General features: G+C 50.2%; 1 protein-coding gene and 1 pseudogene across 1 annotated transcript in view; both read left to right on the forward strand.

The window, feature by feature from the left end:
- The window catches only part of LOC141970164 (M1-specific T cell receptor alpha chain-like), a 293745-nt gene that overhangs the window by 949 nt on the left and 276764 nt on the right, over positions 1-16032 (forward strand). The gene's annotated exons all lie outside the window — the stretch shown is intronic.
- LOC141970171 (feather keratin Cos1-1/Cos1-3/Cos2-1-like) lies at positions 13608-13912 on the forward strand (annotated as a pseudogene).

The following is a 16032-nucleotide window of genomic DNA, read 5'->3' on the forward strand; positions in this document are numbered from 1 at the left end:
CCCGGCCCCGGGCCCCGGGCCGCTTCCCCCGCCCGCCCGGCCCCGCCACCGCCACCGGCACCACCGGCCCCCCCCGGAGCCAAGGCCTGGCCTCAGCACCTCTTCTCATTGACGGCCGCGGCGGGTCTGTGCTCCTGAGGGCACCGAAGAGCCGCGCTCGGGCAGCGCTGCCCGGGGAGAGGGAGCCGGGCTGGCCGAGGCAGGCAGGGCAGGGCGGCCTTTCCCCCAGGCTCTCTTGCTGCCTCCCCACGGGCTCAGGCTGTGCTGCCCGACGGGGCGTCCTCGGGCCGGGCTCTAAGGGCCGCCCAGCTCCGGCTCACAAACGCCTCGCCCGGGGGACAGAGTCCCGGAGCTTTTGCCCTTCCCGGCCACGTGCCCCAAGGGCTCCCCCCGAGGCTGTTCGTACCGCCAACAGCCTCCCGGCACGTCCCACGGAGGCAGTTAGCCACGGGGCGGGGAAGAAACCAGTGCACCCAGGAGGTTCCCGGTGCAGCAGAGCTCCTCCTGCCCACGGGCAGCCGGGCAGCCCTCGGCTCACACGGAACATCCAGGGCCCCTCCTCGGGCTCCGGGCTTTCCCCCCGAGGACAGCCCAGGGAACCCCGAGCAGGAGATTCCATCTGCCCCGTCCCCACCGGCACTCCAGGGCTGAGTTGCTAATGCAAATCTCTCTTTAGGAAAGAACAGCCACAAGGCATTTCACATTTCTTTACTGAATGAAATATTGCATCCTTCAGCTAAAGGCTTCATGGACCTTTCAGAATGTTTCTGCTCACGTTACAGAGTCATCGCTTTGAGTCAGGAGTTCAGGCTCCATGGCAACAGGAGAACGGGATGTCGCGGTTAGAGGCCCCTTCAATTGTTCCAAACAGTGGCTCTGTTTTGAGACTAAGAGCTTCTTTGACAGGTTTCAAAAGCTTTGGACTTGAAGCCCAGTAGACAGTGTAAAAACTCAGACTGGACACACTGACCACAGCCTCAAGGGATGCCAGGCTCCTGCTGAGGAGCGAGTCAGGAAGAGATGTGCTGAGTTGCCCCAAGCAGCTGAAAGTCTGAGCTTAGTAAGACCTGAAATGAGGCCTCTGGGAAAAGCCTGTGGGTTCCAGCCAGTCTCCAGGGAATCCTGTGTCTTGAGGAGCTGACACAGCTCTTCAAAGCCCATGGTCCGAGTTTCCGAGGCACAGATTGAAGCATCAGCCCTGCTGCCTGTCCCAGCTGGACTTTGTGTTTGCAGGGAATTACTGGCAGGGGGATAAACAAGGCAGAGCAACAGGCTTGGCCAAGGCAGCACATGGATCAGCCCCGTGGTCACACTCAATCTGTCTCTCTCATCCCTGACTCCATCTGTCTTCCCATGCTTGCTGCAGGACAGACTGCCTTGATCCTTTTCTCTGCTTCTCTCTGCTCCTTCCCCTAAGCATCTAATGTCTTGGACAATCCCTAAATGCTTTTACATTGTATCCCATAAGAAGTACAATCTTCCTGTAGGCAGAAATACAGCTGTAAGTTGATACTCTCTTCTCACCCTCTAGGGGCAGACATCCCCAGGTAAAGGGGATGATTGTGACGCCCGAAGGGATGTGAACAAGCTGCCCGTGAAGGAGAGGGTTGTGCTGGATGTCCTCCTACCAGAGAGAGTGATGTGTCTGACTCGGGGTAGGGGTGGTCACAGCATGTGCTATTCCCGGACATGTTTGCCTTGAAGCTGTGGCCTCAGAGAAGGGGACAGGGAGTTAGACACCCCCTTCCAGGTGCCTGTGGCTGTTCCTGGTTCTATCTCCCTTCAAATGCTACCGAGGGGCAAGGAGCACATCAGGGGCTGCAAAGGGGCCTGTCTCCAACCCTGAGAGAGGTGGGTGCAGGCCCCTGTCACTGGCTAGGTGCGGGATGGCAGCAGAAGTCCACCGTAGACACTCCTCCTATGCTGGGGGCTGGTTGGGCTGGTTGTGGTCATGCAGCCCCTGTTCAAGCTGGGTCAGATAGAGCAGGTTGCCCAGGACCGTGTTAGGTTGGGTTTTTAAACTGGTGTGCACTACCTCTGCTCCTGTCAGTGGGCACTGCTGAGAAGAGTCTCTTCTTCATTCCCTCCCATCAGGTATTTACAGACACTGCCAAGATCCCCCTCGAGCCTTCTCTTCTCCAGGCTGAACACTGCCAGCCCGCTCAGCCTGTCCTCATAGGAAAGATGCTCCAGTCCCTGCACCATTTTGCTGGGCTCATTCAGCTCTCTTTCTTGTACTGGGGAGCCCAGAACTGGACCCAGCACTCCAGAGGTGGCCGCAGCAGCGCTGAGTAGAGAGGAAGGATCAGGCCCCTTGTCCTGCTGGTGATGCTCTTCCTACTGCAGCCCAGGCTGCTGTTGGCCTTCCTTGCCACGAGGGTGCATTGCCACAGCAGATTCAGGAACAATCCTGAGCTGCTGAAAGTGAGCAGGACACAGCTGTGAATATTCAGGAGAAGCATCCCATCTGCTTGTCCAGCTCTTACTCTTCCTCAGCTTCCACCAATGAGCATTATAGGAGGAGGGGGCTCTTGGTAGGAGACATAAATGCTCCTGTGGCTTTACCTCCTGGAAAGAAAAGCCAAAGGAGGGAAGATGTCCTCCTAGCCCTGGATCTGGTGATCATTTAAAGCCTCAACATGTGACAAAGGCCCCTCAGCCAGACACCAGACAAGATGTTCTCTTCAACCCCTTGAGCTGTTCCCCTGCTTTTCAGGTCTCTTTCAGCTCTAGGGACTCCCCAGAATTGCCATGCGATTTCCCCCAGAGCCTTGACTCAAGAAACCAAATTTTCAATGGGGACAGGAGCCTTTCAGCTTATTGAGGAACTCACACACCTGAGGAACTTCACTAGAAGATACAGTCAGGGCTGAGAGTGGAATTTGAGAGCAACAGGTTGACTAAAGCTCTCTGATGAAGCCCCCTTCCCTTTCAAAGGGAAGAACAAGTCAAAGGGAAAGTGATAATCAAGGCACACAATGACAGCAGTCCCTCAGGAAGTGATGAGGGAGACAAGGAGGGAGACCAGAGCTCTTCAGCCTCTAATTGATGGGCCATCAGGGAACTGCAGGGGAAGCTTTGAAGTGCTTGAGGCTGAGCTTTGTAAGTGACAAGAGGAACCTGAGGATTTGGGATGTTTTTGGGGGGTCCTGCAGGACCAGGCAAGAGTTCTGTAGGAGAAGGGTCAAAGGTGGTGGGCAAGAGGGGACTGGGGAGGAGCAAGGGGAGTCGGTAGAGAGGAGGAAGGACAAAGGAGCCAACAGCACAGAAGCAGGGCTCAGTCAGGGCACATGTTGGGATGATGCCTGTGCCTGATCCCTATTGACCCCCTTGTCTTGTGAAACATTTTTTTAACAATCCTACTGAAGTAACTTCACTCCCTTTCCCAAATAGCAGTGCTGCAAGCTCTGAGTGCCAGGAACTGGAGAGACTGGTGTGAAAGAGAGAGCTGGGTGTCAGTAACTGGACAACCAACCAATGCCCATAGGGATTGCAGGCGTGGGGGCCAGTAGCTGAATCACCAGGCTGTGTGCTGAAAGATCTAAGTGCCAGCACCTGGAGAAGGGTCACAGGTCACAGGGCCTATCACCCTCTGCGCCAGCATCTGGAGGGACTGGAGTGTGAGCAAGGTCTGGGTGCCAGCAACTGGAGAAGGAAGAACCTGGCCGAGGGGTCATACATCTTGCTGTCAGCAACTGCAGGGACCACACTGCACGTGTACGCGTGGCAGGTCTAGGAACGAGTGACTGGAGGGACCTCAGCGTGTTTCTCATTCTTCTTTGAGAAATGACCCTGATGGTCATGGGTGCGTATGTGGAACTGGCAGCATATTTGAGTGAGTGGGCAGAAATCTGTATCTAAAGTCTGAGACAGAGGTGGGTAAGGGAGCCCAGGGCCCGCTCATGGCTGCTAGACAGGCTGATATTACCAAGCCATGGTAAGGTTTGAGGGACCCAAGAGTGTGGGGATGATGGTGGCAGTGGGAGATTTCACACATCGTTTTGCTAGTGAACATCAGGCTGGCCTAGCCAGAGAGAAGGAGGAGCCCCAGGTGCTGGGTGAGAGGGCCCAGGCTCCAGGCAGGGCTATTAGATGGGCTGAGGGCCCGTGCTGGTGTTTGGGGGATGAACGAATGTGAGTGTTGCGTGACTCCAGGGTGTAAGTGTGTGTGTTTTCACTGGGAACCGTATGTCTCAGTCATACTGGAGACAGAGCAACAAGGGGCCTCTTCCATGATGAAGAGCCTGGAGCAAGTCTCGTATGGAGATCCCAGCTGAGAGAGCTGGGACTGGTCAGCACAGAGAAGTCTCCGGGGAGCTCTCATCACTGTGTGCAAATATCGGGAGGGAGGGTGTGAAGAAGGCAGAGCCAGGCTCTTCTGCGTGGTGCCCTGTGACAGGACAAGAGGCACTGGGCACCAAGTGAAACACAGGAGGCTCTCTCTGAACACCAGGGAACCCTTTTTCACTGTGATGGTGAGGGAGCACTGGCACAGGATGCCCAGAGAGGTGGAGGAGAAATTTGTAACTCTGCTTTTTTTAATGATAGGGGTGCAGCATGGGTCTAGAGAGTCTCAGTAAGAACAGGACTCTGGCTCCACAGAGTGTTGATTAAAATACTATTAATTGGAGATAACAAAATTATAAAGAGGATAACATGGATGACGTTCAGATTCCGACAACCCTGAGTTCTGTGGGTCAGTGCCTACTCAGGACAGGTTAACATAATGAAGTTTGTTATCTCTGCCATGACTCGTGCATGGGATCACTTTGGAGCTGAACTGGAAAGGGTGTGGGAGTGGGACACACCACTTGCCCATCCCCCACCCTTTCACAAGCTGCCCCATGCCCACCGCTGGCAGTGCAGCACTTCATTGGGTGCCCCATGCGCTCTCAGGGAGTGGGGGTGACCCACTGATCCTTCATCCTCTTCCCTCCTGATCCTTCATCCTTGTCATCTTTGGGTTTGTGGCACCTAACAATAGCACTGGAGCCAAGTTCCTCTCTTGCACTGTGGATTATCCCAGCAGAACAAGACACATCAGAACCCCTGTGCTGCTGCATAATGGGCTTCATCTGTTTTGGAGGACTTGAGGGAGGGGTGCTGTTTCCAGGCAGATTGGGAAATATAGGGAAGATGTGAGACAAACAGAAGAGACTTCCATTCCCAGGAGAAATAGCAGTGTCCCCAGAGAGCTGAGGACACCAGGGGAAGATGTGAAACCCCTGACCTCCCAAATGCCCAGCAGGGGCTGTGCAGAAGAGCAGGTGATTCTAGCTGGGGGGGTGAGGACTCCACTGCCAGCTGACCGGGAACAGCCTCTTCCCACCACTGGGACACCCACAGACCCCAGGGTCTCCCACTGTAGAGATGCTGAGAATGCCCTTGGCTACCAGCCAAGCTGCTACCAGACGCTTCTGTGGCAGAGGTTTCCCCCCCTGTTAAAGATTCTTAAAATGGTCTCAGATAATGACTCCCAGGAACTCAAAACTTGGTACTGGATGGAGGATTAAACTTCATTTCATTGTTTTAAGAGCAGCTGACCACTTCTGGCTTTCCCTGCAAGGGGATACTGGAGGGAACCAGTCTCAGCTTTCTGAAAACATGACCAATGTCTACCTTTCCTGTCTTCCACTCACCCTTTTCCCTCTTCTCTTTGCTGTGGTTTTGTGTTCCCCTCAAAGCCTGCTGTGAGGACCCCAGAAACCAGCCTGGAGTGACGTGCTAGCCTGTCTCCTTTCATGGAACAGATTGACAGGAAAAGAGAAACAGTCTTGGCTGCTTCTCCCTGTACTGGGGACCTCCACTTGGTGTGACCACATTTCCCTCTTTAGATTCAAAATTTGCCACAACTCCACCTGTGTCCCTCAGGTGGTCTTTCCATCTGCAACAAGAGTCATTGCTTTGAGGAAGGAATTAGTTGGGGGACAGGGGAACCCTTCATCACTCCTAGAGGCATTGGAGGGTGGGATGCACTTCAGTGAGTTGCCTTTCAGGTGCTGGCTCTTGAAGGTGAAGACAACCCTTGGTACTCCACAGCCAGTAGCGAGTTGCCTTGCTGCATCTCTGATCAGAAATACCTCCTTGACCCTGGAGCACATCATGTGAGCTGTCCTCAAGTGAGAAACTGTGGGCATGTAGGAGGCCCCAGGGAGGTCAGCAGTCCCACAGTCTCTTGGGGAAGAGTGCTCCTCTTGCTTTGACTGGAACTGTGCTGAGCAACAAGACTTAGAGTACCGTTTTGGCAGGAATTGGGAATGGGAGGTGGTCCATAGTCCTTACTTCACCTGGTATGTAGGCTATGGCCAGCACACACGGACATGGCAGCAGGGACAGCTTCTGGGGTAGAATTATCTGTCATCTAAGATAAATGTCTGAGATGGACCAGCTGTCTTGTTTTTTCTCAGCAGAGCCCTACACCAGGGAAATATTTCTAGGGGAAAAGAAAAAGCCCAGCAACTGGCTCCCTAGGGCCCATGTTTCCCCAAGACCAGTGAGTGTGGTGGTGAATACACATCCACATAACCAGCCTGGAGAACACCAGTTAGCACTTTTCTTGGCACATCGGAACCATACAGTTTTTTGACTCATGTAGTTACCCTCCAAGCAGTGCTCTCTTTCCTGAAAGCATCATGGCCTTTTAAAATCACAGTGTTTCGGGTATTGCTTTCCAAAGGAAGTGATTGCAGCATTCCCCCTCCATGGCCTGCACATACCACACTTTTTCCTATGTGTGATGCTTCCCGGCCCTCCTCAGTCACTTTTACTTGTTCCTAGAAACCCTGGGTTTTGTACGACCCATGACAGAAGATGACACTTTCATCACAGATTTTCATAAAAATATTCCAGTCTCTAGGTGTTCTTAGTCTAGGCGGGCCACAGGTCTGAAGGACACATTCACAGAATCACAAAATCAACAAGGCTGGAAAAGCCCTTGAAGCTCCACCAGTCCAACCATGACCCTCACCCTGACCGTTCCCAACTCCCCCAGATCCCTCAGCACTGGGTCAACCCGACTCTTAAACCCCCCCAGGGATGGGGACTCCCCCCCTGCTCTGGGCAGCCCATTCCAACTCCCAACAACCCTGTGAAGAAATACTTCCTAATATTCAGTCTAAACTTTCCCAAGGTTTAAACTGGACTAAATCAAGCAGGCTGGACCCCTTAATGCAATCTCCTTTGTATACAAAACTTCCCTTGTTTTCCCAAGAAGGAATATGCTTGTCCTGCCCTAGTTTACCCAGGAGCACTCGTGCATTCTTCTGATACTGTGGATGCACATTATCAAGCACTTCTTGAACAGGTTGGAGTTCTCAGGAATCTCCAGGGGCTTTTCTACCTCTATCTTGTTTTCTTCTGGAAAGGCAGGAGTTATTTTCCCCCATTCCTGAATGCTCTTTTCATGGGACAAGTACTTTGGAAGAGCTGCTGTAAACATTTCAGCTTTCTCATAGGCCATCAAACCTGGTTTCTGGAGAATGTCCCTCATTTCAGTATCCAAAGAGTAGACTGTATCAACTCTCATGTCTTCCATAGGTAATGGCAGCACCTGTAGCTGCTCCAGCTGATTTACAAGCACCAGATACATTTTTTCCACATAGTCCATCCCTGCTTTACCAAAAGCCTCATGATGAGTGAAAGAGAAAAACTTAGAAGAGGACCAATAAACCTCTGGCTTGCTTCACCAGTAGCTTCTTTCTTTTGAAGGACATTTTTTTTTCTGCTCAGGATTTTAATGGATTTGCATTCCTTTTTCAGCATGTGTACATAGTGAGGTGTTAGTATAATGCTCCCCTTCAAGATATTCAAGGCAATTTCAGAAATGGCCTTTATCAGGTCATCAGAAGTAGCACAGAGTATTGCTTTCCTCTGACAATGCCAGGAGCAGAACAACAGCTCCAGGAGGGACAGGTTAGACTTCAGACAGTAAGGCCTCATATTTCCAAGTCTGCACAGGAGAAACACAGACTGTCAGTCTGGTTCCTCTCTATTTATTGCCAAATGCTAATGGTTTATTATTTTTTCCTTTTTTTTTTCCCCCCAATATGTAAATGGCAGAAAGCTCTGGTGGGAAAAGACCAGTGTCATGGTTTGAGTTATTAGTCTAAAAGCCTCTGGGATAGAAGCATTTAGACGGACAACCAGGAACCCATATGGTGCCTTCATAGCATCTTCAAATGCCTCTACAGAGAACCAGGCCTTGCCAGCATACATCTGTCTGGCTGAGGACACAATCTGGAGCTTAGAGTGGGGTTCTTAAATAGCACCATATAGTTTGTGTTGTGAGTGATGGTCCAGCTCTTTTTACCATAGCAAAAAGCATTCTGGACAATGTCCAAGATGTAAGATTCCTATCTCAGTAAAAGCTTTCTCAATTTAATGTCTATCACAAGCAGAGTTCTTCAAATCATCAATCACAACCATATTAGGGGAAACCTAATCACAACCATATTAGGGGAAAAAAATTGGTCATCACTAAGACTTCCAGGCAAGTGCTCCACAAATTTGATGAAAGGATATTTACAGAACAATTCTTGATACAGGAGTTGGCAGCAACTAACACCACAGACTATTCTTAGGCATAACAGACAGCAAGCAGTCAGCATCTGTCAGTTGGCAAGTGGTTGCAGGTGAGCCAGCTGTGCAGCATCAGAGCAGGTGAAAGGGAGATAGACAGGATTTTCCCTGAGCTGCAGCAGCTTGAGGAGCCCCAGACCCCACATGCAGTGCAGAAGCAGGCAGGGTCTGCAGCTAAGTGCAGGCTCTGGAGAAGTCAAAGGATGAAAGTTGGTGATATCTGAAAGCTGGTGACATCTGGAAACTGGTGACTTCTGGCACCAAGCAGAAGGCTCCTGTCCCACCTAAGGGCTTACAACCACAGAATAGCTTCACCACCCTCAAAGTTAAAGAGAAGCCAAATATGCCTTGAAACAAAGGTTCTGATCCACCTAACCCTAAGCTGTGCAAGACCACCAGCAAGAAGAGAGTGATAGTTATGGGTGATTCCCTATTGTGGGGGACAGAGGCACCAGTCTGCCAACCTGGTCTGCCACCCAGAGAGGTTTACCTGCCAGGAGTGCAGATCTGGGATGTTGGGGAGGGATAGCCAAAGCTTGCTTGGCTCTCTGACTACTGCCCCTTGCTGGTATTCCTTTTGGGCACAAATGATACTGCTAGGAGATGCCTGGAAAACATCAAAAATTATTAAAGAGCTCCTCTGGATGTAGTCAAGGGCATGAGAGCCCTCGTGGTGATGTTCTCAATCCTGCTGGTGAAGGGAAAGAGTATGAGGAAGAGGATGCTGATAATACAGGTCAATAATTTGCTGTAGAACTAGAGTTGGTGACAGGGTTTTGGCTTCTACAATCATGGGACCCTGTTTGTAGACCAATATCTCTTAAGCAGAGGTGGGATCCACCTCACCAAGTGGGGTAAAGTTACCTTTGCCAGTAGAGTGGCTGACCTGGTGAGGAGGGCTTCAAACTAGCAATGGTGGGGGAGGAAGAGAGTAACTTGCAGCCAGTGAGCAAAGGGCCTGGGATGATGTGCCAGCAAGGGGCCACGGGATCAAGAAAATAGGGCTTATGTGGCATCACTTCTATCAGCTGCATGTAAGCAAGGAAGTTCCTACAAGGTAGCACTGTGGTGAAACCTTCAAAATCCTTTCTAGGATGTCAACATGATGGGCTGCCTCTGTCAAGTGCTGTATGCTCATGCATGCAGTCTGGGGAACAAATGTAAGGAGACCTGTGTGCAGTTGCAGGGCTGTAAGCTGTTGGGATCACAGAGACAGGGTAGGATAGCTCTCATGACTGAAGTGTTGCAATGGAGGGTTATAGTCTTTTTTGGAAGGACTGTCTGTGAAGATGATGATGAGGAGGTGCCCTTTCTGTGAGAGAGCAGCTGGACTGCATGGAGCTCTGCCTGAGGATGGATGAGGAGCCAAGTGAGAGCTTGTGGGTATGGGTTAAAGAGAAGACAGGAAAGGGTGGCATTGTAGGGTGTGTCTGCTAAAGGCCACCTGACTAGGAAGAACCAGTGGATGAGGCCCTCTACAGACAGGTAGGAGCAGCCTCATATTCACAGGCCCTGGTCCTCATGGGGAACTTCAACCACCACGATAACTCCAGGAGGGAAAACACAGCAGGACATAAGGAAGGCAGGAGTTTCCTGCAGAGCATTGACAACTTCATCAGCCAAGTCACAGACAAGCCAACAAGGTGAGGTGCTCTGCTGGAGTATATGCACACCATGGGAAAGTAATAGAGCAGTTAATGCTGGAAACAGTTTCCAGGCACATGAAGGACTAAAGGTGATTATGTGTAGTCAGTGTGGATTCACCAAGCGGAAGTCATACTTGATGATGCTGATATCCAGCTACAATGACTAGCTTGGTAGACAAGAAAAGAGTGGTGTATATAGTCTACCTTGATTCCAGTACAGCTTTCTACATTGACTTTCATAGGATCCTTAGAGAGAAGCTGTTGATGTATAGGCTGGATGAGCAGACAGTGAAGTGGATTGAAAACCGGCTGAACAGTTTTCAGCCAGTGGGTGATGATCAGTGGAACAAAGACTAATTGGGAACCAGTAAATGTGGTGTCTGAAAGAGTCAATACTTGTTTCAATCCTGTTCAACATCTTAATAAATGATCTGGTTGACAGGGCAAAGTGTACCCTCAGCAAGCTGCAGGTCAACACTAAACTGGGAAGAGCTGCCAATACATGAGATACACTGATACATGCTGCCATGCAAAGGGACCTTGACAGGCTGGAGAAATTGACTGAGAGGATCCTCCTGCAGTTTAATAAGGGGAAGAGAAAAATCCTGTACCTGGGGAGGAATAACTCCATGCCCCAGTATGTCCTGGGGACCACCTAACTGTAAAGCAGCTTTGCAGAAAAAGACCTGGGTTGTTCCTCTGGACACCAAGTTGACAATAACCCAGCAATGTGCCCTTGCTCCAAAGAGATCCAAGAGTGTTCTGGGCTGCACTGGGAAGAGTGTTGCCAGAAGATCAAGGAAGGTGATTGTTCCCCTCTACTCAGCACTGGTGAGACTGCTCCTGGTGTACTGCATCCAGTTCTAGACTCCCCAGCACACGGGAGATATGACAGCACTGGAGAGAATCCAATAAAGGGTCACAAAGAGGATGAACGAACTAGAGCATCTCTTCTATGAGGAAAGGCTGAGAGCCTGGGACTGTTCAGCAAAAAGGAGAGTGCTCAGGGAGGATCTTATCAATGTATCTAAATACCTCAAAGGAGGGTGCAAAGAAGACAAAGCCAGGTTCTACTCAGAGGTGCCCAGTGACAGGACCACAGGCAACGGAAACAGGCTGAAACACAGGAGGGTCTGTCTGAGACATCCAGAAACAGTTTTTTACTGGTGAGGATGACTGAGCACTGTCATGAGTTGCCCAGAGAAGTTGCAGATTCTCCTCCCTTGGAGATATTAAAAAAACATCTGGACATGGTCCTGGGGAACCTGCATTAGATGGCCATGCTTCAGAAGGATGATTGGACAAGGTCACTTCCAGTAGTCCCTTCCAACATCAACTTTTATGTGATTCTCCAAAGGACATTTTATGAAATAACTTTTCCCACAGTTTCTAAGGCCTTCCAGGATAGCAAAAAAGGGATGTTTTCAGGGCATATCCATGACCAAAAGCCATAGAGGAGGCTTTTAAATTTTTACTCAGTACTCTTGTCATAACCACTTCCTGCATCTTGCAAAGGAGTCTTGGTTTCTATTACCCACTTCTGCTTGTTCCTGGTGATAGAATGCTACTCTATCAGAAAATTTTTAGGGTCATCATTATCTGGATTTATACCATAATGCCACACAAGATCCCTTGGGGTCTCGGAACTGATTTGTCCTTTATTGCATTTAGAATGACACCTTTAACCTTTAACAACACTTCCCTTCAGACTGTGAGTAGCTGTAGGATTTAGGACCTGATGAAACAAACTCCAAAACATGCTCATCTGACAGACAATTGCCTGTCAACTTGCATAAGTTGTTGCCAAGCAGGGAAGTCTGAGTCCCCTGATGAGTCACGGGTATCATAGAGTCTGTGTCAAGATAAAGACAATGGTCTTGCAGGGCACCTAAGAGACTGTAAAGCTCTAGGGGTGCACATGCTGTTGTGAGGCAAACTATAGAAATGTCAGTACTGTACTCCACGGTCATGAGCCCTTTGACATGCTTCTATGAAACAATGGCCACGTCCTCATCATTAAAGTCACAAGAGGACATATTGTCAGCCAGAAAAAAGAAGTAACTCATCTGGTTTTCTTACAAAGTTTATGTTGGGTAGGATGGATCTCTGTTCAAATTTCCCCCACAGAGAATTGAAAACATTGCACAATTTGAGGTTTTGCAATGTTTTCATGTTATGTTCAGGCTGTGAAATGACATTATTTCTGCCTGTCATCTTCAACATGCACAGCGTTCTGTCATCATTTCTGCACCAAGCTGGGTAGCCTGAAGCTTCATACTTCTGTTAGAGGAACAGTTTTATCTGATAGGAGAAATAATTACTCATGGTGGGGTGATGGACTCATGGCAGACTGCTCTTCACATGTCCATTGTTTGTGGGATCACAGATGCACAGAGAGGGGATGAGTCGAAACAGGCCAGAATTTTTTCCAGAGGGCATTAATAGGCAGGCTGTGGTCAAAACCCAGCAGCACAATGCAAACACTGGGGAAGGCAACAAAAAGTGACCAGTGAGGTGAGCTAAGGAGGAAAGGAAAGAGATGAACTGGATGTGGCACATGGTCATATGCAGGGGCCCATGGCATCCAGCTGAGGATGGCTGGAGCTTCCTCCTGAGAACAACACTTCAAACAGCCCCACCCGAGCGACCCAGGCTGGCATCACTTGCCTGCTCTGGAAACATCCAACACTTGAGCTGAGTCTTGTGCCAGCACTGCTGCATTCCTGCCCTAGAAATCCTGGGGCCTTTCATCCCAGCGCTCAGAACAAGCCTCCACTGGGCAATGGGCATGGCACAGACCTGGCAATGAAAAGGAGCAGTGCAGGAAAGGAAAGCACAGCCCATATCATTAGCTGCGATGGTTTGCATTCAAGATGAGCTTGTCAGAAAATGGTTACCTCTGCAAAGGGTGCCTCTGGTCCTGCGGCAGTGAAGGGCAGGTATAAAAGGCAGCCCAAGTCCCTGCTCTCTCATGCCCTTCTCTTGGCTCCTTCTGCTTGGGAACCAGGTGAGTCTGAAGCCCCTTCTCCTCCTCTTCCATAGGGAGATCTGCACTTGGGAGACCTCCCAGCTGATATTGCTCTGTCCTGTCCTGGGGTCTGGATCTTCTTGTCATGACAGAGAGAAGTGGGGACCAGGTATTTTTACAGAGAGGGTGGATGTGGCCGAGGATGTTTTCGGTTTACGAATTAGGACAGAGCTTCATTAGGCCAGACTGCTCTCTGTAGAGCAATGAAGACTGTGTGGGTCCTGGCAGAGTTTCCATCTCCCCACTCATCAGTGGCCTTGGCTTCTTGGTGACAGGGTAACCAGGCAGCTCCTCACCCACCCTTGTGCTCTGCTTCCTCCCTGCTTCTACCCAGGTGCACCTCCACCCTCAGAGACATGTCCTGCTACGACCAGTGCCTGCCCTGCCGGCCCTGCGGCCCGACCCCGCTGGCCAACAGCTGCAATGAGCCCTGTGTCAGGCAGTGCCAGGACTCCACCGTCGTCATCGAGCCCTCCCCCGTGGTGGTGACCCTGCCCGGCCCCATCCTCGCTCCTTCCCACAGAACACCGTTGTGGGCTCCTCCACCTCCGCTGCCGTTGGCAGCATCCTCAGCTGTGACGGAGTGCCCATCAACTCTGGGGGCTTTGACCTCTCCTGCATTACCAGCCGCTACTGTGGCAGAAGGTGCCCCCCCTGCTAAAGGGGCTGGCAAAGCCCCATGGACACACCTTGAAGAACTCAGAATGTTGTGCTGGCCAGAGGATTGACACTTTGGAGGTTGTTTTCAGGTTAGCTGAATAGCTTTGTCATTCTCTCAATTTTCTTTGCTTTGGTTCCCATTGACAGCAAGAGCTCTCCAAGGCCAGCCTGGTGGGGACCATCTATCTCTTCCCCCTCTATGGGGCAGGCAGGTGAATATCAGGCAGGAACTTCTCTACAGCCAAGAAACACAGACTGATGGCTTCTCCCCAGGGCTCCCTGCACTGCTGACCTGCACTTGGAGTGACTCTGTTTCCCTCTTTTGACTCATTAAAGCTCTGCTGCATTCAGGCCTGGCCTCCATACGGTCCTACCCTGTGTGAACACTTCCTGAGGTGCCAGAGGAGAAGGGTTTTGCTCTGTGGTAAAAAGGGGTGAGGACACAAGGAGACCCTTCTCCATTTACAGAGAATGGGAGGTTGGGGCACCCTGCAGTGGCTCCTCTTTTGGACACCATCCCTTGGAGATGAGGAAGTCACCCCTGGTTGCTCTGTTGCTACTGACCATCAGGCCTTGCCTCGTTGTGTCTGTGCCCACAAATGCCCAGAAAGGCAGGAGGTCCTGAGGGCTTGGGAGCCTCGAGCTCTTGAGGAAGAACGTTCCTCTTGCTATGGTTGGAGCTGCAGTGGGGTGGTGGTGGGAGAGTTGGGTCTCCCAAAGATGATTTGCTTTGGACAGTGGCAAGAGTGGTATTTCAGAGAACAGCCCTTGGGATGGCCCAGAGCTGCTACTCCACCCTCCTCTACCCTCCACCACTCAATCTAGGGACCATGGCCGTCACACATGGATAGGACTAGCAGGGAAAAGTCACCAGTGCTGCTGAATGTGTTCAGGCTGGAAACTGGAGCCAAGTATGTGAGAGCTGAATGCAGTGAGCACAGAAATGGGGACAGTGAAACAGAGTATTTCTGAGGGGGATCTAATTGGTCTGAGACAGAGTGTGCAGGAGAACATGAAGGCCAGTGAGGACAACGGTGCTGGGTGCACTTCCCAAGAGAGCTGCAGGGGTGGGGCAGAGCTCTTCACTCCTTCACTTGTCCCCCCAGAGAGTTTGTGCTCAGGAATTGGCTGTCATTTGGAGGGGAGAGGATTTTTTTATATTTAAATCTCATCCCTTCTGATTGGTGGAAATACATTTCGGCAGACACTACAGTCTCATATCCTATTTCCTGCCATGATAATCCAGATGTTTTGACAAAGGTGTACAAGTGGAAGAATGGAAATCCCCATACTAATGTTCTCCACCAGCAAATTATGTCTAATGAAAGCATATCTCAGAATGACTGAAGGCTAAACTTTATAAAGGTGTTTCACTTCCATGCCTGAAATCTTTTTTCCCTAATTATGCTATTAATAACCATCATCTGCAGCAGAGCAGTTGGACTTCCTATCCCTACCACAATAAATATTCCAATAAGCAGGAAGTTCTTCTTAAAGATGATATGATCTGCAATTGTCCTTGTAGAAGAGAGAGGGATGGCATTTTTTCTGACAGATGAGAAAGTCCTTTGGCTAAATATCTGCCAGAGTATGACCTCTGCCTTGCTGGCCCAACAAAAATGATCTTGGAAATGTAGGAAAAGAGCACAGGATCCATGTAGCTTTTACGATTCAAACTAAGGGCAATGTTGCCAAAAGATTTTTTTACTTTCTGGTATTTTAAACCATCTACTGTTAGAGCTGCAGCTGTTCTTTACACTGTTCTTACTCCCCTCATGAACCCCTTGATTTACACTCTAAGAAACAAGGATCTGAAAGTTGTTGGTGTTTGTTCATGTGCAATAACCTTCCTACCTAGTTTTAGTGTTTGATAGTAGTAATGATAACTAGATCTGTTTTCATTTGAAGAAAATTCTTTAAAAGTGTGACTAACAAAAGTGGGGTAACCCTTCTGTGGATGGGATCCGCACAGTGCCCTGTGCCCTGGCAAGGGGTCAACACATTGTACTGTGCTGTGGGAGTCACTGAGAACTGCCGTGGGTTGCCCAGGCAGGTTGCCAAATCATTTTCTTTAGAGATACTCAAAAACCAGATTGACATGGTCCTGGGCAACTGGCTTTA

The sequence above is a fragment of the Athene noctua genome, chromosome 25 (assembly GCF_965140245.1).
Source record: "Athene noctua chromosome 25, bAthNoc1.hap1.1, whole genome shotgun sequence".
NCBI lineage: Eukaryota > Metazoa > Chordata > Aves > Strigiformes > Strigidae > Athene > Athene noctua.